Consider the following 18,838-nt stretch of genomic DNA (forward strand, 5'->3'; position numbering starts at 1 on the left):
TGCTGGCTGTGCTGAGAGAAGTGCGCAGCGTTGCAATGTGGAAAGGCAGCAGCGTGCAGGCGGCAGGCTGGTGTGAGGTGGGCGGGGCTTGCAGTTTTCCTTGGGGAGGTGGAGAAGAAAAAAGAGAGCTAGGTGGGGACGGCATGAAGGGGAGCGAGTATCAGGCATATAGGCTAGAATTAGCAGGAGAAGGAGAGAAAGAGGAGGAGAAGTAGAAGTAGAAGTAGAAAAAGAGAGAGAAAAAATTGAAAACAACCGGAAAGAAGAAGTGGCGAGGGTGCTAGGGTGGCCAGCTTGAATAGGCGAGAAGACGGTGCTGCAGATGCCTACGGCCATACTAGTCTGAAAACGCCCGATCTCGTCTGATCTCGGAAACTAAGCAGACTCAGGCCTGGTTAGTACTTGGATGGGAGACCGCCTGGGAATACCAGGTGCAGTAGGCTTTTGCGGCCAGCAGTGACTGCTCACGCCAAGCACTCTCCACACCAGAGGCAGGCCAACCTTTTGCTGCTCTCTGCGTCCTCGCCATTCCTCCCAACACTTGCCTGCGGGCTCAACTCAGGCAGGCGGCTTGGTCGGGCCATTCAGCTGCTGCAGCTTTGCCGGGCCTTTGCAACGCAGCACGGTTGTGTGCCTTGGCGTGCTGCACTTTGATGGGCACGCCAGCTGGCCCGTGTGGCCGCAAGCCAGTGTGTCGGCAGGACGTTCTCTCTCCTAGCCTGAAGGCGCCGCATGAATGCAAGTTGTTGCATTGGGGCTGGTGTGGAAAGCAAAGGAAGAGAGAGCTGGCTTGCATTGCCTGCCTGACCCTTGTGCTGGCTGTGCTGAGAGAAGTGCGCAGCGTTGCAATGTGGAAAGGCAGCAGCGTGCAGGCGGCAGGCTGGTGTGAGGTACGCGGGGCTTGCAGTTTTCCTTGAGGAGGTGGAGAAGAAAAAAGAGAGCTCGGTGGGGATGGCATGAAGGGGAGCGAGTATCAGGCATATAGGCTAGAATTAGCAGGAGAAGGAGAGAAAGAGGAGGAGAAGTAGAAGTAGAAGTAGAAAAAGAGAGAGAAAAAATTGAAAACAACCGGAAAGAAGAAGTGGCGAGGGTGCTAGGGTGGCCAGCTTGAATAGGCGAGAAGACGGTGTTGCAGATGCCTACGGCCATACTAGTCTGAAAACGCCCGATCTCGTCTGATCTCGGAAGCTAAGCAGACTCAGGCCTGGTTAGTACTTGGATGGGAGACCGCCTGGGAATACCAGGTGCAGTAGGCTTTTGCGGCCAGCAGAGACTGCTCACGCCAAGCACTCTCCACACCAGAGGCAGGCCAACCTTTTGCTGCTCTCTGCGTCCTCGCCATTCCTCCCAACACTTGCCTGCGGGCTCAACTCAGGCAGGCGGCTTGGTCGGGCCATTCAGCTGCTGCAGCTTTGCCGGGCCTTTGCAACGCAGCACGGTTGTGTGCCTTGGCGTGCTGCACTTTGATGGGCACGCCAGCTGGCCCGTGTGGCCGCAAGCCAGTGTGTCGGCAGGACGTTCTCTCTCCTAGCCTGAAGGCGCCGCATGAATGCAAGTTGTGGCATTGGGGCTGGTGTGGAAAGCGAAGGAAGAGAGAGCTGGCTTGCATTGCCTGCCTGACCCTTGTGCTGGCTGTGCTGAGAGAAGTGCGCAGCGTTGCAATGTGGAAAGGCAGCAGCGTGCAGGCGGCAGGCTGGTGTGAGGTGGGCGGGGCTTGCAGTTTTCATTGGGGAGGTGGAGAAGAAAAAAGAGAGCCAAGTGGGGACGGCATGAAGGGGAGCGAGTATCAGGCATATAGGCTAGAATTAGCAGGTGAAGGAGAGAAAGAGGAGGAGAAGTAGAAGTAGAAGTAGAAAAAGAGAGAGAAAAAATTGAAAACAACCGGAAAAAAGAAGTGGCGAGGTTGCTAGGGTGGCCAGCTTGAATAGGCGAGAAGACGGTGCTGCAGATGCCTACGGCCATACTAGTCTGAAAACGCCCGATCTCGTCTGATCTCGGAAGCTAAGCAGACTCAGGCCTGGTTAGTACTTGGATGGGAGACCGCCTGGGAATACCAGGTGCAGTAGGCTTTTGCGGCCAGCAGAGACTGCTCACGCCAAGCACTCTCCACACCAGAGGCAGGCCAACCTTTTGCTGCTCTCTGCGTCCTCGCCATTCCTCCCAACACTTGCCTGCGGGCTCAACTCAGGCAGGCGGCTTGGTCGGGCCATTCAGCTGCTGCAGCTTTGCCGGGCCTTTGCAACGCAGCATGGTTGTGTGCCTTGGCGTGCTGCACTTTGATGGGCACGCCAGCTGGCACGTGTGGCCGCAAGCCAGTGTGTCGGCAGGACGTTCTCTCTCCTAGCCTGAAGGCGCCGCATGAATGCAAGTTGTGGCATTGGGGCTGGTGTGGAAAGCGAAGGAAGAGAGAGCTGGCTTGCATTGCCTGCCTGACCCTTGTGCTGGCTGTGCTGAGAGAAGTGCGCAGCGTTGCAATGTGGAAAGGCAGCAGCGTGCAGGCGGCAGGCTGGTGTGAGGTGGGCGGGGCTTGCAGTTTTCATTGGGGAGGTGGAGAAGAAAAAAGAGAGCCAAGTGGGGACGGCATGAAGGGGAGCGAGTATCAGGCATATAGGCTAGAATTAGCAGGTGAAGGAGAGAAAGAGGAGGAGAAGTAGAAGTAGAAGTAGAAAAAGAGAGAGAAAAAATTGAAAACAACCGGAAAGAAGAAGTGGCGAGGTTGCTAGGGTGGCCAGCTTGAATAGGCGAGAAGACGGTGGTGCAGATGCCTACGGCCATACTAGTCTGAAAACGCCCGATCTCGTCTGATCTCGGAAGCTAAGCAGACTCAGGCCTGGTTAGTACTTGGATGGGAGACCGCCTGGGAATACCAGGTGCAGTAGGCTTTTGCGGCCAGCAGAGACTGCTCGCGCCAAGCACTCTCCACACCAGAGGCAGGCCAACCTTTTGCTGCTCTCTGCGTCCTCGCCATTCCTCCCAACACTTGCCTGCGGGCTCAACTCAGGCAGGCGGCTTGGTCGGGCCATTCAGCTGCTGCAGCTTTGCCGGGCCTTTGCAACGCAGCACGGTTGTGTGCCTTGGCGTGCTGCACTTTGATGGGCACGCCAGCTGGCCCGTGTGGCCGCAAGCCAGTGTGTCGGCAGGACGTTCTCTCTCCTAGCCTGAAGGCGCCGCATGAATGCAAGTTGTGGCATTGGGGCTGGTGTGGAAAGCGAAGGAAGAGAGAGCTGGCTTGCATTGCCTGCCTGACCCTTGTGCTGGCTGTGCTGAGAGAAGTGCGCAGCGTTGCAATGTGGAAAGGCAGCAGCGTGCAGGCGGCAGGCTGGTGTGAGGTGGGCGGGGCTTGCAGTTTTCCTTGGGGAGGTGGAGAAGAAAAAAGAGAGCTAGGTGGGGACGGCATGAAGGGGAGCGAGTATCAGGCATATAGGCTAGAATTAGCAGGAGAAGGAGAGAAAGAGTAGGAGAAGTAGAAGTAGAAGTAGAAAAAGAGAGAGAAAAAATTGAAAACAACCGGAAAGAAGAAGTGGCGAGGGTGCTAGGGTGGCCAGCTTGAATAGGCGAGAAGACGGTGCTGCAGCTGCCTACGGCCATACTAGTCTGAAAACGCCCAATCTCGTCTGATCTCGGAAGCTAAACAGACTCAGGCCTGGTTAGTACTTGGATGGGAGACCGCCTGGGAATACCAGGTGCAGTAGGCTTTTGCGGCCAGCAGTGACTGCTCACGCCAAGCACTCTCCACACCAGAGGCAGGCCAACCTTTTGCTGCTCTCTGCGTCCTCGCCATTCCTCCCAACACTTGCCTGCGGGCTCAACTCAGGCAGGCGGCTTGGTCGGGCCATTCAGCTGCTGCAGCTTTGCCGGGCCTTTGCAACGCAGCACGGTTGTGTGCCTTGGCGTGCTGCACTTTGATGGGCACGCCAGCTGGCCCGTGTGGCCGCAAGCCAGTGTGTCGGCAGGACGTTCTCTCTCCTAGCCTGAAGGCGCCGCATGAATGCAAGTTGTGGCATTGGGGCTGGTGTGGAAAGCGAAGGAAGAGAGAGCTGGCTTGCATTGCCTGCCTGACCCTTGTGCTGGCTGTGCTGAGAGAAGTGCGCAGCGTTGCAATGTGGAAAGGCAGCAGCGTGCAGGCGGCAGGCTGGTGTGAGGTGGGCGGGGCTTGCAGTTTTCATTGGGGAGGTGGAGAAGAAAAAAGAGAGCCAAGTGGGGACGGCATGAAGGGGAGCGAGTATCAGGCATATAGGCTAGAATTAGCAGGTGAAGGAGAGAAAGAGGAGGAGAAGTAGAAGTAGAAGTAGAAAAAGAGAGAGAAAAAATTGAAAACAACCGGAAAGAAGAAGTGGCGAGGTTGCTAGGGTGGCCAGCTTGAATAGGCGAGAAGACGGTGGTGCAGATGCCTACGGCCATACTAGTCTGAAAACGCCCGATCTCGTCTGATCTCGGAAGCTAAGCAGACTCAGGCCTGGTTAGTACTTGGATGGGAGACCGCCTGGGAATACCAGGTGCAGTAGGCTTTTGCGGCCAGCAGTGACTGCTCACGCCAAGCACTCTCCACACCAGAGGCAGGCCAACCTTTTGCTGCTCTCTGCGTCCTCGCCATTCCTCCCAACACTTGCCTGCGGGCTCAACTCAGGCAGGCGGCTTGGTCGGGCCATTCAGCTGCTGCAGCTTTGCCGGGCCTTTGCAACGCAGCACGGTTGTGTGCCTTGGCGTGCTGCACTTTGATGGGCACGCCAGCTGGCCCGTGTGGCCGCAAGCCAGTGTGTCGGCAGGACGTTCTCTCTCCTAGCCTGAAGGCGCCGCATGAATGCAAGTTGTGGCATTGGGGCTGGTGTGGAAAGCGAAGGAAGAGAGAGCTGGCTTGCATTGCCTGCCTGACCCTTGTGCTGGCTGTGCTGAGAGAAGTGCGCAGCGTTGCAATGTGGAAAGGCAGCAGCGTGCAGGCGGCAGGCTGGTGTGAGGTGGGCGGGGCTTGCAGTTTTCCTTGGGGAGGTGGAGAAGAAAAAAGAGAGCCAAGTGGGGACGGCATGAAGGGGAGCGAGTATCAGGCATATAGGCTAGAATTAGCAGGTGAAGGAGAGAAAGAGGAGGAGAAGTAGAAGTAGAAGTAGAAAAAGAGAGAGAAAAAATTGAAAACAACCGGAAAGAAGAAGTGGCGAGGGTGCTAGGGTGGCCAGCTTGAATAGGCGAGAAGACGGTGCTGCAGATGCCTACGGCCATACTAGTCTGAAAACGCCCGATCTCGTCTGATCTCGGAAGCTAAGCAGACTCAGGCCTGGTTAGTACTTGGATGGGAGACCGCCTGGGAATACCAGGTGCAGTAGGCTTTTGCGGCCAGCAGTGACTGCTCACGCCAAGCACTCTCCACACCAGAGGCAGGCCAACCTTTTGCTGCTCTCTGCGTCCTCGCCATTCCTCCCAACACTTGCCTGCGGGCTCAACTCAGGCAGGCGGCTTGGTCGGGCCATTCAGCTGCTGCAGCTTTGCCGGGCCTTTGCAACGCAGCACGGTTGTGTGCCTTGGCGTGCTGCACTTTGATGGGCACGCCAGCTGGCCCGTGTGGCCGCAAGCCAGTGTGTCGGCAGGACGTTCTCTCTCCTAGCCTGAAGGCGCCGCATGAATGCAAGTTGTGGCATTGGGGCTGGTGTGGAAAGCGAAGGAAGAGAGAGCTGGCTTGCATTGCCTGCCTGACCCTTGTGCTGGCTGTGCTGAGAGAAGTGCGCAGCGTTGCAATGTGGAAAGGCAGCAGCGTGCAGGCGGCAGGCTGGTGTGAGGTGGGCGGGGCTTGCAGTTTTCATTGGGGAGGTGGAGAAGAAAAAAGAGAGCCAAGTGGGGACGGCATGAAGGGGAGCGAGTATCAGGCATATAGGCTAGAATTAGCAGGTGAAGGAGAGAAAGAGGAGGAGAAGTAGAAGTAGAAGTAGAAAAAGAGAGAGAAAAAATTGAAAACAACCGGAAAGAAGAAGTGGCGAGGTTGCTAGGGTGGCCAGCTTGAATAGGCGAGAAGACGGCGGTGCAGATGCCTACGGCCATACTAGCCTGAAAACGCCCGATCTCGTCTGATCTCGGAAGCTAAGCAGACTCAGGCCTGGTTAGTACTTGGATGGGAGACCGCCTGGGAATACCAGGTGCAGTAGGCTTTTGCGGCCAGCAGAGACTGCTCACGCCAAGCACTCTCCACACCAGAGGCAGGCCAACCTTTTGCTGCTCTCTGCGTCCTCGCCATTCCTCCCAACACTTGCCTGCGGGCTCAACTCAGGCAGGCGGCTTGGTCGGGCCATTCAGCTGCTGCAGCTTTGCCGGGCCTTTGCAACGCAGCACGGTTGTGTGCCTTGGCGTGCTGCACTTTGATGGGCACGCCAGCTGGCCCGTGTGGCCGCAAGCCAGTGTGTCGGCAGGACGTTCTCTCTCCTAGCCTGAAGGCGCCGCATGAATGCAAGTTGTGGCATTGGGGCTGGTGTGGAAAGCGAAGGAAGAGAGAGCTGGCTTGCATTGCCTGCCTGACCCTTGTGCTGGCTGTGCTGAGAGAAGTGCGCAGCGTTGCAATGTGGAAAGGCAGCAGCGTGCAGGCGGCAGGCTGGTGTGAGGTGGGCGGGGCTTGCAGTTTTCCTTGGGGAGGTGGAGAAGAAAAAAGAGAGCTAGGTGGGGACGGCATGAAGGGGAGCGAGTATCAGGCATATAGGCTAGAATTAGCAGGAGAAGGAGAGAAAGAGTAGGAGAAGTAGAAGTAGAAGTAGAAAAAGAGAGAGAAAAAATTGAAAACAACCGGAAAGAAGAAGTGGCGAGGGTGCTAGGGTGGCCAGCTTGAATAGGCGAGAAGACGGTGCTGCAGCTGCCTACGGCCATACTAGTCTGAAAACGCCCGATCTCGTCTGATCTCGGAAGCTAAGCAGACTCACGCCTGGTTAGTACTTGGATGGGAGACCGCCTGGGAATACCAGGTGCAGTAGGCTTTTGCGGCCAGCAGTGACTGCTCACGCCAAGCACTCTCCACACCAGAGGCAGGCCAACCTTTTGCTGCTCTCTGCGTCCTCGCCATTCCTCCCAACACTTGCCTGCGGGCTCAACTCAGGCAGGCGGCTTGGTCGGGCCATTCAGCTGCTGCAGCTTTGCCGGGCCTTTGCAACGCAGCACGGTTGTGTGCCTTGGCGTGCTGCACTTTGATGGGCACGCCAGCTGGCCCGTGTGGCCGCAAGCCAGTGTGTCGGCAGGACGTTCTCTCTCCTAGCCTGAAGGCGCCGCATGAATGCAAGTTGTGGCATTGGGGCTGGTGTGGAAAGCGAAGGAAGAGAGAGCTGGCTTGCATTGCCTGCCTGACCCTTGTGCTGGCTGTGCTGAGAGAAGTGCGCAGCGTTGCAATGTGGAAAGGCAGCAGCGTGCAGGCGGCAGGCTGGTGTGAGGTGGGCGGGGCTTGCAGTTTTCATTGGGGAGGTGGAGAAGAAAAAAGAGAGCCAAGTGGGGACGGCATGAAGGGGAGCGAGTATCAGGCATATAGGCTAGAATTAGCAGGTGAAGGAGAGAAAGAGGAGGAGAAGTAGAAGTAGAAGTAGAAAAAGAGAGAGAAAAAATTGAAAACAACCGGAAAGAAGAAGTGGCGAGGTTGCTAGGGTGGCCAGCTTGAATAGGCGAGAAGACGGTGGTGCAGATGCCTACGGCCATACTAGTCTGAAAACGCCCGATCTCGTCTGATCTCGGAAGCTAAGCAGACTCAGGCCTGGTTAGTACTTGGATGGGAGACCGCCTGGGAATACCAGGTGCAGTAGGCTTTTGCGGCCAGCAGAGACTGCTCACGCCAAGCACTCTCCACACCAGAGGCAGGCCAACCTTTTGCTGCTCTCTGCGTCCTCGCCATTCCTCCCAACACTTGCCTGCGGGCTCAACTCAGGCAGGCGGCTTGGTCGGGCCATTCAGCTGCTGCAGCTTTGCCGGGCCTTTGCAACGCAGCACGGTTGTGTGCCTTGGCGTGCTGCACTTTGATGGGCACGCCAGCTGGCCCGTGTGGCCGCAAGCCAGTGTGTCGGCAGGACGTTCTCTCTCCTAGCCTGAAGGCGCCGCATGAATGCAAGTTGTGGCATTGGGGCTGGTGTGGAAAGCGAAGGAAGAGAGAGCTGGCTTGCATTGCCTGCCTGACCCTTGTGCTGGCTGTGCTGAGAGAAGTGCGCAGCGTTGCAATGTGGAAAGGCAGCAGCGTGCAGGCGGCAGGCTGGTGTGAGGTGGGCGGGGCTTGCAGTTTTCCTTGGGGAGGTGGAGAAGAAAAAAGAGAGCCAAGTGGGGACGGCATGAAGGGGAGCGAGTATCAGGCATATAGGCTAGAATTAGCAGGTGAAGGAGAGAAAGAGGAGGAGAAGTAGAAGTAGAAGTAGAAAAAGAGAGAGAAAAAATTGAAAACAACCGGAAAGAAGAAGTGGCGAGGGTGCTAGGGTGGCCAGCTTGAATAGGCGAGAAGACGGTGCTGCAGATGCCTACGGCCATACTAGTCTGAAAACGCCCGATCTCGTCTGATCTCGGAAGCTAAGCAGACTCAGGCCTGGTTAGTACTTGGATGGGAGACCGCCTGGGAATACCAGGTGCAGTAGGCTTTTGCGGCCAGCAGTGACTGCTCACGCCAAGCACTCTCCACACCAGAGGCAGGCCAACCTTTTGCTGCTCTCTGCGTCCTCGCCATTCCTCCCAACACTTGCCTGCGGGCTCAACTCAGGCAGGCGGCTTGGTCGGGCCATTCAGCTGCTGCAGCTTTGCCGGGCCTTTGCAACGCAGCACGGTTGTGTGCCTTGGCGTGCTGCACTTTGATGGGCACGCCAGCTGGCCCGTGTGGCCGCAAGCCAGTGTGTCGGCAGGACGTTCTCTCTCCTAGCCTGAAGGCGCCGCATGAATGCAAGTTGTGGCATTGGGGCTGGTGTGGAAAGCGAAGGAAGAGAGAGCTGGCTTGCATTGCCTGCCTGACCCTTGTGCTGGCTGTGCTGAGAGAAGTGCGCAGCGTTGCAATGTGGAAAGGCAGCAGCGTGCAGGCGGCAGGCTGGTGTGAGGTGGGCGGGGCTTGCAGTTTTCATTGGGGAGGTGGAGAAGAAAAAAGAGAGCCAAGTGGGGACGGCATGAAGGGGAGCGAGTATCAGGCATATAGGCTAGAATTAGCAGGTGAAGGAGAGAAAGAGGAGGAGAAGTAGAAGTAGAAGTAGAAAAAGAGAGAGAAAAAATTGAAAACAACCGGAAAGAAGAAGTGGCGAGGTTGCTAGGGTGGCCAGCTTGAATAGGCGAGAAGACGGCGGTGCAGATGCCTACGGCCATACTAGCCTGAAAACGCCCGATCTCGTCTGATCTCGGAAGCTAAGCAGACTCAGGCCTGGTTAGTACTTGGATGGGAGACCGCCTGGGAATACCAGGTGCAGTAGGCTTTTGCGGCCAGCAGAGACTGCTCACGCCAAGCACTCTCCACACCAGAGGCAGGCCAACCTTTTGCTGCTCTCTGCGTCCTCGCCATTCCTCCCAACACTTGCCTGCGGGCTCAACTCAGGCAGGCGGCTTGGTCGGGCCATTCAGCTGCTGCAGCTTTGCCGGGCCTTTGCAACGCAGCACGGTTGTGTGCCTTGGCGTGCTGCACTTTGATGGGCACGCCAGCTGGCCCGTGTGGCCGCAAGCCAGTGTGTCGGCAGGACGTTCTCTCTCCTAGCCTGAAGGCGCCGCATGAATGCAAGTTGTGGCATTGGGGCTGGTGTGGAAAGCGAAGGAAGAGAGAGCTGGCTTGCATTGCCTGCCTGACCCTTGTGCTGGCTGTGCTGAGAGAAGTGCGCAGCGTTGCAATGTGGAAAGGCAGCAGCGTGCAGGCGGCAGGCTGGTGTGAGGTGGGCGGGGCTTGCAGTTTTCCTTGGGGAGGTGGAGAAGAAAAAAGAGAGCTAGGTGGGGACGGCATGAAGGGGAGCGAGTATCAGGCATATAGGCTAGAATTAGCAGGAGAAGGAGAGAAAGAGTAGGAGAAGTAGAAGTAGAAGTAGAAAAAGAGAGAGAAAAAATTGAAAACAACCGGAAAGAAGAAGTGGCGAGGGTGCTAGGGTGGCCAGCTTGAATAGGCGAGAAGACGGTGCTGCAGCTGCCTACGGCCATACTAGTCTGAAAACGCCCGATCTCGTCTGATCTCGGAAGCTAAGCAGACTCACGCCTGGTTAGTACTTGGATGGGAGACCGCCTGGGAATACCAGGTGCAGTAGGCTTTTGCGGCCAGCAGTGACTGCTCACGCCAAGCACTCTCCACACCAGAGGCAGGCCAACCTTTTGCTGCTCTCTGCGTCCTCGCCATTCCTCCCAACACTTGCCTGCGGGCTCAACTCAGGCAGGCGGCTTGGTCGGGCCATTCAGCTGCTGCAGCTTTGCCGGGCCTTTGCAACGCAGCACGGTTGTGTGCCTTGGCGTGCTGCACTTTGATGGGCACGCCAGCTGGCCCGTGTGGCCGCAAGCCAGTGTGTCGGCAGGACGTTCTCTCTCCTAGCCTGAAGGCGCCGCATGAATGCAAGTTGTGGCATTGGGGCTGGTGTGGAAAGCGAAGGAAGAGAGAGCTGGCTTGCATTGCCTGCCTGACCCTTGTGCTGGCTGTGCTGAGAGAAGTGCGCAGCGTTGCAATGTGGAAAGGCAGCAGCGTGCAGGCGGCAGGCTGGTGTGAGGTGGGCGGGGCTTGCAGTTTTCATTGGGGAGGTGGAGAATAAAAAAGAGAGCCAAGTGGGGACGGCATGAAGGGGAGCGAGTATCAGGCATATAGGCTAGAATTAGCAGGTGAAGGAGAGAAAGAGGAGGAGAAGTAGAAGTAGAAGTAGAAAAAGAGAGAGAAAAAATTGAAAACAACCGGAAAGAAGAAGTGGCGAGGTTGCTAGGGTGGCCAGCTTGAATAGGCGAGAAGACGGTGGCGCAGATGCCTACGGCCATACTAGTCTGAAAACGCCCGATCTCGTCTGATCTCGGAAGCTAAGCAGACTCAGGCCTGGTTAGTACTTGGATGGGAGACCGCCTGGGAATACCAGGTGCAGTAGGCTTTTGCGGCCAGCAGAGACTGCTCACGCCAAGCACTCTCCACACCAGAGGCAGGCCAACCTTTTGCTGCTCTCTGCGTCCTCGCCATTCCTCCCAACACTTGCCTGCGGGCTCAACTCAGGCAGGCGGCTTGGTCGGGCCATTCAGCTGCTGCAGCTTTGCCGGGCCTTTGCAACGCAGCACGGTTGTGTGCCTTGGCGTGCTGCACTTTGATGGGCACGCCAGCTGGCCCGTGTGGCCGCAAGCCAGTGTGTCGGCAGGACGTTCTCTCACCTAGCCTGAAGGCGCCGCATGAATGCAAGTTGTGGCATTGGGGCTGGTGTGGAAAGCGAAGGAAGAGAGAGCTGGCTTGCATTGCCTGCCTGACCCTTGTGCTGGCTGTGCTGAGAGAAGTGCGCAGCGTTGCAATGTGGAAAGGCAGCAGCGTGCAGGCGGCAGGCTGGTGTGAGGTGGGCAGGGCTTGCAGTTTTCCTTGGGGAGGTGGAGAAGAAAAAAGAGAGCTAGGTGGGGACGGCATGAAGGGGAGCGAGTATCAGGCATATAGGCTAGAATTAGCAGGAGAAGGAGAGAAAGAGTAGGAGAAGTAGAAGTAGAAGTAGAAAAAGAGAGAGAAAAAATTGAAAACAACCGGAAAGAAGAAGTGGCGAGGGTGCTAGGGTGGCCAGCTTGAATAGGCGAGAAGACGGTGCTGCAGATGCCTACGGCCATACTAGTCTGAAAACGCCCGATCTCGTCTGATCTCGGAAGCTAAGCAGACTCAGGCCTGGTTAGTACTTGGATGGGAGACCGCCTGGGAATACCAGGTGCAGTAGGCTTTTGCGGCCAGCAGTGACTGCTCACGCCAAGCACTCTCCACACCAGAGGCAGGCCAACCTTTTGCTGCTCTCTGCGTCCTCGCCATTCCTCCCAACACTTGCCTGCGGGCTCAACTCAGGCAGGCGGCTTGGTCGGGCCATTCAGCTGCTGCAGCTTTGCCGGGCCTTTGCAACGCAGCACGGTTGTGTGCCTTGGCGTGCTGCACTTTGATGGGCACGCCAGCTGGCCCGTGTGGCCGCAAGCCAGTGTGTCGGCAGGACGTTCTCTCTCCTAGCCTGAAGGCGCCGCATGAATGCAAGTTGTGGCATTGGGGCTGGTGTGGAAAGCGAAGGAAGAGAGAGCTGGCTTGCATTGCCTGCCTGACCCTTGTGCTGGCTGTGCTGAGAGAAGTGCGCAGCGTTGCAATGTGGAAAGGCAGCAGCGTGCAGGCGGCAGGCTGGTGTGAGGTGGGCGGGGCTTGCAGTTTTCATTGGGGAGGTGGAGAAGAAAAAAGAGAGCCAAGTGGGGACGGCATGAAGGGGAGCGAGTATCAGGCATATAGGCTAGAATTAGCAGGTGAAGGAGAGAAAGAGGAGGAGAAGTAGAAGTAGAAGTAGAAAAAGAGAGAGAAAAAATTGAAAACAACCGGAAAGAAGAAGTGGCGAGGGTGCTAGGGTGGCCAGCTTGAATAGGCGAGAAGACGGTGCTGCAGCTGCCTACGGCCATACTAGTCTGAAAACGCCCGATCTCGTCTGATCTCGGAAGCTAAGCAGACTCAGGCCTGGTTAGTACTTGGATGGGAGACCGCCTGGGAATACCAGGTGCAGTAGGCTTTTGCGGCCAGCAGTGACTGCTCACGCCAAGCACTCTCCACACCAGAGGCAGGCCAACCTTTTGCTGCTCTCTGCGTCCTCGCCATTCCTCCCAACACTTGCCTGCGGGCTCAACTCAGGCAGGCGGCTTGGTCGGGCCATTCAGCTGCTGCAGCTTTGCCGGGCCTTTGCAACGCAGCACGGTTGTGTGCCTTGGCGTGCTGCACTTTGATGGGCACGCCAGCTGGCCCGTGTGGCCGCAAGCCAGTGTGTCGGCAGGACGTTCTCTCTCCTAGCCTGAAGGCGCCGCATGAATGCAAGTTGTGGCATTGGGGCTGGTGTGGAAAGCGAAGGAAGAGAGAGCTGGCTTGCATTGCCTGCCTGACCCTTGTGCTGGCTGTGCTGAGAGAAGTGCGCAGCGTTGCAATGTGGAAAGGCAGCAGCGTGCAGGCGGCAGGCTGGTGTGAGGTGGGCGGGGCTTGCAGTTTTCATTGGGGAGGTGGAGAAGAAAAAAGAGAGCCAAGTGGGGACGGCATGAAGGGGAGCGAGTATCAGGCATATAGGCTAGAATTAGCAGGTGAAGGAGAGAAAGAGGAGGAGAAGTAGAAGTAGAAGTAGAAAAAGAGAGAGAAAAAATTGAAAACAACCGGAAAGAAGAAGTGGCGAGGTTGCTAGGGTGGCCAGCTTGAATAGGCGAGAAGACGGCGGTGTAGATGCCTACGGCCATACTAGCCTGAAAACGCCCGATCTCGTCTGATCTCGGAAGCTAAGCAGACTCAGGCCTGGTTAGTACTTGGATGGGAGACCGCCTGGGAATACCAGGTGCAGTAGGCTTTTGCGGCCAGCAGAGACTGCTCACGCCAAGCACTCTCCACACCAGAGGCAGGCCAACCTTTTGCTGCTCTCTGCGTCCTCGCCATTCCTCCCAACACTTGCCTGCGGGCTCAACTCAGGCAGGCGGCTTGGTCGGGCCATTCAGCTGCTGCAGCTTTGCCGGGCCTTTGCAACGCAGCACGGTTGTGTGCCTTGGCGTGCTGCACTTTGATGGGCACGCCAGCTGGCCCGTGTGGCCGCAAGCCAGTGTGTCGGCAGGACGTTCTCTCTCCTAGCCTGAAGGCGCCGCATGAATGCAAGTTGTGGCATTGGGGCTGGTGTGGAAAGCGAAGGAAGAGAGAGCTGGCTTGCATTGCCTGCCTGACCCTTGTGCTGGCTGTGCTGAGAGAAGTGCGCAGCGTTGCAATGTGGAAAGGCAGCAGCGTGCAGGCGGCAGGCTGGTGTGAGGTGGGCGGGGCTTGCAGTTTTCCTTGGGGAGGTGGAGAAGAAAAAAGAGAGCTAGGTGGGGACGGCATGAAGGGGAGCGAGTATCAGGCATATAGGCTAGAATTAGCAGGAGAAGGAGAGAAAGAGTAGGAGAAGTAGAAGTAGAAGTAGAAAAAGAGAGAGAAAAAATTGAAAACAACCGGAAAGAAGAAGTGGCGAGGGTGCTAGGGTGGCCAGCTTGAATAGGCGAGAAGACGGTGCTGCAGCTGCCTACGGCCATACTAGTCTGAAAACGCCCGATCTCGTCTGATCTCGGAAGCTAAGCAGACTCAGGCCTGGTTAGTACTTGGATGGGAGACCGCCTGGGAATACCAGGTGCAGTAGGCTTTTGCGGCCAGCAGTGACTGCTCACGCCAAGCACTCTCCACACCAGAGGCAGGCCAACCTTTTGCTGCTCTCTGCGTCCTCGCCATTCCTCCCAACACTTGCCTGCGGGCTCAACTCAGGCAGGCGGCTTGGTCGGGCCATTCAGCTGCTGCAGCTTTGCCGGGCCTTTGCAACGCAGCACGGTTGTGTGCCTTGGCGTGCTGCACTTTGATGGGCACGCCAGCTGGCCCGTGTGGCCGCAAGCCAGTGTGTCGGCAGGACGTTCTCTCTCCTAGCCTGAAGGCGCCGCATGAATGCAAGTTGTGGCATTGGGGCTGGTGTGGAAAGCGAAGGAAGAGAGAGCTGGCTTGCATTGCCTGCCTGACCCTTGTGCTGGCTGTGCTGAGAGAAGTGCGCAGCGTTGCAATGTGGAAAGGCAGCAGCGTGCAGGCGGCAGGCTGGTGTGAGGTGGGCGGGGCTTGCAGTTTTCATTGGGGAGGTGGAGAATAAAAAAGAGAGCCAAGTGGGGACGGCATGAAGGGGAGCGAGTATCAGGCATATAGGCTAGAATTAGCAGGTGAAGGAGAGAAAGAGGAGGAGAAGTAGAAGTAGAAGTAGAAAAAGAGAGAGAAAAAATTGAAAACAACCGGAAAGAAGAAGTGGCGAGGTTGCTAGGGTGGCCAGCTTGAATAGGCGAGAAGACGGTGGCGCAGATGCCTACGGCCATACTAGTCTGAAAACGCCCGATCTCGTCTGATCTCGGAAGCTAAGCAGACTCAGGCCTGGTTAGTACTTGGATGGGAGACCGCCTGGGAATACCAGGTGCAGTAGGCTTTTGCGGCCAGCAGAGACTGCTCACGCCAAGCACTCTCCACACCAGAGGCAGGCCAACCTTTTGCTGCTCTCTGCGTCCTCGCCATTCCTCCCAACACTTGCCTGCGGGCTCAACTCAGGCAGGCGGCTTGGTCGGGCCATTCAGCTGCTGCAGCTTTGCCGGGCCTTTGCAACGCAGCACGGTTGTGTGCCTTGGCGTGCTGCACTTTGATGGGCACGCCAGCTGGCCCGTGTGGCCGCAAGCCAGTGTGTCGGCAGGACGTTCTCTCACCTAGCCTGAAGGCGCCGCATGAATGCAAGTTGTGGCATTGGGGCTGGTGTGGAAAGCGAAGGAAGAGAGAGCTGGCTTGCATTGCCTGCCTGACCCTTGTGCTGGCTGTGCTGAGAGAAGTGCGCAGCGTTGCAATGTGGAAAGGCAGCAGCGTGCAGGCGGCAGGCTGGTGTGAGGTGGGCAGGGCTTGCAGTTTTCCTTGGGGAGGTGGAGAAGAAAAAAGAGAGCTAGGTGGGGACGGCATGAAGGGGAGCGAGTATCAGGCATATAGGCTAGAATTAGCAGGAGAAGGAGAGAAAGAGTAGGAGAAGTAGAAGTAGAAGTAGAAAAAGAGAGAGAAAAAATTGAAAACAACCGGAAAGAAGAAGTGGCGAGGGTGCAAGGGTGGCCAGCTTGAATAGGCGAGAAGACGGTGCTGCAGATGCCTACGGCCATACTAGTCTGAAAACGCCCGATCTCGTCTGATCTCGGAAGCTAAGCAGACTCAGGCCTGGTTAGTACTTGGATGGGAGACCGCCTGGGAATACCAGGTGCAGTAGGCTTTTGCGGCCAGCAGTGACTGCTCACGCCAAGCACTCTCCACACCAGAGGCAGGCCAACCTTTTGCTGCTCTCTGCGTCCTCGCCATTCCTCCCAACACTTGCCTGCGGGCTCAACTCAGGCAGGCGGCTTGGTCGGGCCATTCAGCTGCTGCAGCTTTGCCGGGCCTTTGCAACGCAGCACGGTTGTGTGCCTTGGCGTGCTGCACTTTGATGGGCACGCCAGCTGGCCCGTGTGGCCGCAAGCCAGTGTGTCGGCAGGACGTTCTCTCTCCTAGCCTGAAGGCGCCGCATGAATGCAAGTTGTGGCATTGGGGCTGGTGTGGAAAGCGAAGGAAGAGAGAGCTGGCTTGCATTGCCTGCCTGACCCTTGTGCTGGCTGTGCTGAGAGAAGTGCGCAGCGTTGCAATGTGGAAAGGCAGCAGCGTGCAGGCGGCAGGCTGGTGTGAGGTGGGCGGGGCTTGCAGTTTTCATTGGGGAGGTGGAGAAGAAAAAAGAGAGCCAAGTGGGGACGGCATGAAGGGGAGCGAGTATCAGGCATATAGGCTAGAATTAGCAGGTGAAGGAGAGAAAGAGGAGGAGAAGTAGAAGTAGAAGTAGAAAAAGAGAGAGAAAAAATTGAAAACAACCGGAAAGAAGAAGTGGCGAGGGTGCTAGGGTGGCCAGCTTGAATAGGCGAGAAGACGGTGCTGCAGCTGCCTACGGCCATACTAGTCTGAAAACGCCCGATCTCGTCTGATCTCGGAAGCTAAGCAGACTCAGGCCTGGTTAGTACTTGGATGGGAGACCGCCTGGGAATACCAGGTGCAGTAGGCTTTTGCGGCCAGCAGTGACTGCTCACGCCAAGCACTCTCCACACCAGAGGCAGGCCAACCTTTTGCTGCTCTCTGCGTCCTCGCCATTCCTCCCAACACTTGCCTGCGGGCTCAACTCAGGCAGGCGGCTTGGTCGGGCCATTCAGCTGCTGCAGCTTTGCCGGGCCTTTGCAACGCAGCACGGTTGTGTGCCTTGGCGTGCTGCACTTTGATGGGCACGCCAGCTGGCCCGTGTGGCCGCAAGCCAGTGTGTCGGCAGGACGTTCTCTCTCCTAGCCTGAAGGCGCCGCATGAATGCAAGTTGTGGCATTGGGGCTGGTGTGGAAAGCGAAGGAAGAGAGAGCTGGCTTGCATTGCCTGCCTGACCCTTGTGCTGGCTGTGCTGAGAGAAGTGCGCAGCGTTGCAATGTGGAAAGGCAGCAGCGTGCAGGCGGCAGGCTGGTGTGAGGTGGGCGGGGCTTGCAGTTTTCATTGGGGAGGTGGAGAAGAAAAAAGAGAGCCAAGTGGGGACGGCATGAAGGGGAGCGAGTATCAGGCATATAGGCTAGAATTAGCAGGTGAAGGAGAGAAAGAGGAGGAGAAGTAGAAGTAGAAGTAGAAAAAGAGAGAGAAAAAATTGAAAACAACCGGAAAAAAGAAGTGGCGAGGTTGCTAGGGTGGCCAGCTTGAATAGGCGAGAAGACGGTGCTGCAGATGCCTACGGCCATACTAGTCTGAAAACGCCCGATCTCGTCTGATCTCGGAAGCTAAGCAGACTCAGGCCTGGTTAGTACTTGGATGGGAGACCGCCTGGGAATACCAGGTGCAGTAGGCTTTTGCGGCCAGCAGAGACTGCTCACGCCAAGCACTCTCCACACCAGAGGCAGGCCAACCTTTTGCTGCTCTCTGCGTCCTCGCCATTCCTCCCAACACTTGCCTGCGGGCTCAACTCAGGCAGGCGGCTTGGTCGGGCCATTCAGCTGCTGCAGCTTTGCCGGGCCTTTGCAACGCAGCATGGTTGTGTGCCTTGGCGTGCTGCACTTTGATGGGCACGCCAGCTGGCACGTGTGGCCGCAAGCCAGTGTGTCGGCAGGACGTTCTCTCTCCTAGCCTGAAGGCGCCGCATGAATGCAAGTTGTGGCATTGGGGCTGGTGTGGAAAGCGAAGGAAGAGAGAGCTGGCTTGCATTGCCTGCCTGACCCTTGTGCTGGCTGTGCTGAGAGAAGTGCGCAGCGTTGCAATGTGGAAAGGCAGCAGCGTGCAGGCGGCAGGCTGGTGTGAGGTGGGCGGGGCTTGCAGTTTTCATTGGGGAGGTGGAGAAGAAAAAAGAGAGCCAAGTGGGGACGGCATGAAGGGGAGCGAGTATCAGGCATATAGGCTAGAATTAGCAGGAGAAGGAGAGAAAGAGTAGGAGAAGTAGAAGTAGAAGTAGAAAAAGAGAGAGAAAAAATTGAAAACAACCGGAAAGAAGAAGTGGCGAGGGTGCTAGGGTGGCCAGCTTGAATAGGCGAGAAGACGGTGCTGCAGCTGCCTACGGCCATACTAGTCTGAAAACGCCCGATCTCGTCTGATCTCGGAAGCTAAGCAGACTCAGGCCTGGTTAGTACTTGGATGGGAGACCGCCTGGGAATACCAGGTGCAGTAGGCTTTTGCGGCCAGCAGTGACTGCTCACGCCAAGCACTCTCCACACCAGAGGCAGGCCAACCTTTTGCTGCTCTCTGCGTCCTCGCCATTCCTCCCAACACTTGCCTGCGGGCTCAACTCAGGCAGGCGGCTTGGTCGGGCCATTCAGCTGCTGCAGCTTTGCCGGGCCTTTGCAACGCAGCACGGTTGTGTGCCTTGGCGTGCTGCACTTTGATGGGCACGCCAGCTGGCCCGTGTGGCCGCAAGCCAGTGTGTCGGCAGGACGTTCTCTCTCCTAGCCTGAAGGCGCCGCATGAATGCAAGTTGTGGCATTGGGGCTGGTGTGGAAAGCGAAGGAAGAGAGAGCTGGCTTGCATTGCCTGCCTGACCCTTGTGCTGGCTGTGCTGAGAGAAGTGCGCAGCGTTGCAATGTGGAAAGGCAGCAGCGTGCAGGCGGCAGGCTGGTGTGAGGTGGGCGGGGCTTGCAGTTTTCATTGGGGAGGTGGAGAAGAAAAAAGAGAGCCAAGTGGGGA

General features: G+C 57.0%; 23 non-coding genes across 23 annotated transcripts; all 23 read left to right on the forward strand.

Moving 5' to 3' along the window:
• The first annotated feature begins 324 nt into the window (after positions 1 to 324).
• LOC140414270 (5S ribosomal RNA) lies at positions 325 to 443 on the forward strand. Its single transcript, XR_011943410.1, has one exon. It is a non-coding gene; the product is annotated as a 5S ribosomal RNA (ribosomal RNA).
• A 694-nt stretch (positions 444 to 1,137) lies between these two features.
• LOC140412882 (5S ribosomal RNA) lies at positions 1,138 to 1,256 on the forward strand. Its single transcript, XR_011942069.1, has one exon. It is a non-coding gene; the product is annotated as a 5S ribosomal RNA (ribosomal RNA).
• Positions 1,257 to 1,950: 694 nt separating this feature from the next.
• Positions 1,951 to 2,069, forward strand: LOC140412883 (5S ribosomal RNA). Its single transcript, XR_011942070.1, has one exon. It is a non-coding gene; the product is annotated as a 5S ribosomal RNA (ribosomal RNA).
• A 694-nt stretch (positions 2,070 to 2,763) lies between these two features.
• LOC140412884 (5S ribosomal RNA) lies at positions 2,764 to 2,882 on the forward strand. Its single transcript, XR_011942071.1, has one exon. It is a non-coding gene; the product is annotated as a 5S ribosomal RNA (ribosomal RNA).
• Positions 2,883 to 3,576: 694 nt separating this feature from the next.
• On the forward strand, positions 3,577 to 3,695 carry LOC140414940 (5S ribosomal RNA). The gene has a single exon (XR_011944066.1). It is a non-coding gene; the product is annotated as a 5S ribosomal RNA (ribosomal RNA).
• A 694-nt stretch (positions 3,696 to 4,389) lies between these two features.
• Positions 4,390 to 4,508, forward strand: LOC140412886 (5S ribosomal RNA). The gene has a single exon (XR_011942073.1). It is a non-coding gene; the product is annotated as a 5S ribosomal RNA (ribosomal RNA).
• A 694-nt stretch (positions 4,509 to 5,202) lies between these two features.
• Positions 5,203 to 5,321, forward strand: LOC140412887 (5S ribosomal RNA). Its single transcript, XR_011942074.1, has one exon. It is a non-coding gene; the product is annotated as a 5S ribosomal RNA (ribosomal RNA).
• A 694-nt stretch (positions 5,322 to 6,015) lies between these two features.
• LOC140413706 (5S ribosomal RNA) lies at positions 6,016 to 6,134 on the forward strand. Its single transcript, XR_011942863.1, has one exon. It is a non-coding gene; the product is annotated as a 5S ribosomal RNA (ribosomal RNA).
• A 694-nt stretch (positions 6,135 to 6,828) lies between these two features.
• On the forward strand, positions 6,829 to 6,947 carry LOC140414844 (5S ribosomal RNA). The gene has a single exon (XR_011943972.1). It is a non-coding gene; the product is annotated as a 5S ribosomal RNA (ribosomal RNA).
• Positions 6,948 to 7,641: 694 nt separating this feature from the next.
• LOC140412888 (5S ribosomal RNA) lies at positions 7,642 to 7,760 on the forward strand. The gene has a single exon (XR_011942075.1). It is a non-coding gene; the product is annotated as a 5S ribosomal RNA (ribosomal RNA).
• Positions 7,761 to 8,454: 694 nt separating this feature from the next.
• Positions 8,455 to 8,573, forward strand: LOC140412889 (5S ribosomal RNA). The gene has a single exon (XR_011942076.1). It is a non-coding gene; the product is annotated as a 5S ribosomal RNA (ribosomal RNA).
• Positions 8,574 to 9,267: 694 nt separating this feature from the next.
• Positions 9,268 to 9,386, forward strand: LOC140413707 (5S ribosomal RNA). Its single transcript, XR_011942864.1, has one exon. It is a non-coding gene; the product is annotated as a 5S ribosomal RNA (ribosomal RNA).
• Positions 9,387 to 10,080: 694 nt separating this feature from the next.
• On the forward strand, positions 10,081 to 10,199 carry LOC140414845 (5S ribosomal RNA). The gene has a single exon (XR_011943973.1). It is a non-coding gene; the product is annotated as a 5S ribosomal RNA (ribosomal RNA).
• A 694-nt stretch (positions 10,200 to 10,893) lies between these two features.
• Positions 10,894 to 11,012, forward strand: LOC140412890 (5S ribosomal RNA). Its single transcript, XR_011942077.1, has one exon. It is a non-coding gene; the product is annotated as a 5S ribosomal RNA (ribosomal RNA).
• A 694-nt stretch (positions 11,013 to 11,706) lies between these two features.
• LOC140412892 (5S ribosomal RNA) lies at positions 11,707 to 11,825 on the forward strand. Its single transcript, XR_011942079.1, has one exon. It is a non-coding gene; the product is annotated as a 5S ribosomal RNA (ribosomal RNA).
• Positions 11,826 to 12,519: 694 nt separating this feature from the next.
• On the forward strand, positions 12,520 to 12,638 carry LOC140412893 (5S ribosomal RNA). Its single transcript, XR_011942080.1, has one exon. It is a non-coding gene; the product is annotated as a 5S ribosomal RNA (ribosomal RNA).
• A 694-nt stretch (positions 12,639 to 13,332) lies between these two features.
• LOC140413709 (5S ribosomal RNA) lies at positions 13,333 to 13,451 on the forward strand. The gene has a single exon (XR_011942866.1). It is a non-coding gene; the product is annotated as a 5S ribosomal RNA (ribosomal RNA).
• Positions 13,452 to 14,145: 694 nt separating this feature from the next.
• LOC140412894 (5S ribosomal RNA) lies at positions 14,146 to 14,264 on the forward strand. The gene has a single exon (XR_011942081.1). It is a non-coding gene; the product is annotated as a 5S ribosomal RNA (ribosomal RNA).
• Positions 14,265 to 14,958: 694 nt separating this feature from the next.
• Positions 14,959 to 15,077, forward strand: LOC140412895 (5S ribosomal RNA). The gene has a single exon (XR_011942082.1). It is a non-coding gene; the product is annotated as a 5S ribosomal RNA (ribosomal RNA).
• Positions 15,078 to 15,771: 694 nt separating this feature from the next.
• Positions 15,772 to 15,890, forward strand: LOC140412896 (5S ribosomal RNA). The gene has a single exon (XR_011942083.1). It is a non-coding gene; the product is annotated as a 5S ribosomal RNA (ribosomal RNA).
• A 694-nt stretch (positions 15,891 to 16,584) lies between these two features.
• Positions 16,585 to 16,703, forward strand: LOC140412897 (5S ribosomal RNA). The gene has a single exon (XR_011942084.1). It is a non-coding gene; the product is annotated as a 5S ribosomal RNA (ribosomal RNA).
• Positions 16,704 to 17,397: 694 nt separating this feature from the next.
• LOC140412898 (5S ribosomal RNA) lies at positions 17,398 to 17,516 on the forward strand. The gene has a single exon (XR_011942085.1). It is a non-coding gene; the product is annotated as a 5S ribosomal RNA (ribosomal RNA).
• A 694-nt stretch (positions 17,517 to 18,210) lies between these two features.
• LOC140412900 (5S ribosomal RNA) lies at positions 18,211 to 18,329 on the forward strand. Its single transcript, XR_011942086.1, has one exon. It is a non-coding gene; the product is annotated as a 5S ribosomal RNA (ribosomal RNA).
• Positions 18,330 to 18,838: the final 509 nt, after the last annotated feature.

The sequence above is a fragment of the Scyliorhinus torazame genome, chromosome 4, assembly GCF_047496885.1.
Source record: "Scyliorhinus torazame isolate Kashiwa2021f chromosome 4, sScyTor2.1, whole genome shotgun sequence".
Lineage (NCBI taxonomy): Eukaryota > Metazoa > Chordata > Chondrichthyes > Carcharhiniformes > Scyliorhinidae > Scyliorhinus > Scyliorhinus torazame.